Genomic DNA, 1,243 nt, shown 5'->3' on the forward strand with positions numbered 1-1,243 from the left:
CGGCTCAGGTTGAGCCACGAGTGGCCAAACTTAAGGGTATGGGATGCTCGTTGAGTTGACTGCCAAGCGCGGAACTTCATGTGTTATTGAGAGATCTGCTAGCTGTATTGTAACTTGATAATATCTACTTATTTCAAGTTCCTATCAGCCGAGATGCATCCCAATGAACTCGGATGTTGAGAATCATGGATGAGAATCAGGATGCTACAGTGTAGTCCTGAAGGACACCGCTAGACTCCCTGTTCCTCGTTAGGAGCTAGACCGCTTGGAGAAGTCAGCTGATGCATGTAATCCTCGCCGTTAATCTTGGCTAGGGATTCATGCACGAGGTGGTCACGAACTTTCAACTGTTGAGCATTGCTGTCGAATCAGCGAACCACCTACACGGTGTAGGCTACACCTCAAGTTGGTACTGTCGGTACCGCAACCGGGAGGAGTGCTGATCCGAACGGTCTCATGATGATGAGGATATGACCCCACGAGGGAATGATCCTATGACTCAGTCTCAATCATTTAGGGCATGAGAAGTAGATAGTTACCTCCTACATTGATTCCCCAACACAATACAATATATATGAATCCGGAGTGTGGGATTGGAGCAGGGGGATATGTGCCGGGCCCGTATCGGTGTGCAACAAGTAAAACTTAGTCCGCACCATGCGGTCCCTGCCACATATAACCTTCGGCGCATTCGCAGGTCATGGATTCCCCGATTGCCGATCTACAGATCAGACAGTAAGACTACCAGTCTGAGACTAGTGGCAACGTTGAACGTTGCTTGATTGGCAATCTCGCGCACACTTAGAGATCCAGCCTTCGCCGAATGGCGCCTCGGTTCTCCAATCCCACACTCTCGAGTCGGAGGGGCTTTCATGGCTGTCAATTCGCAGACCGGCCTTGCCTACGAATAGACAGGGAGAATCGGGAGCCCTAATCATCGACTCGTACAACAATCTCTCGGCGGTACCCCAGCCAACTAGACACTAGAACCGAGAATAGGATCTGCGTTGAGTGACGCGTTCCTATTAGGAACTTCGTATGCCTCAACAGCCTCACGCACTGTTTACTCGCGCACAACTCCGAGAACCGGGTCCGCGCTCAGAGTCGTGTTTAAGCTTCCGCTATCGCTCTTGTGCAACTCGACACTTGTAGCCGATGTGACGTGAAGGAAAGCATACTTTCTGAGCGGTTGGCCTGGTTTTAGCTACGGTCCGTAGCCTACGGGGAAATCGATCAATTCACG

This window comes from Perkinsus marinus (genome assembly GCF_000006405.1).
Source record: "Perkinsus marinus ATCC 50983 genomic scaffold scf_1104296950486, whole genome shotgun sequence".
In the NCBI taxonomy this organism is placed as follows: domain Eukaryota; phylum Perkinsozoa; order Perkinsida; family Perkinsidae; genus Perkinsus; species Perkinsus marinus.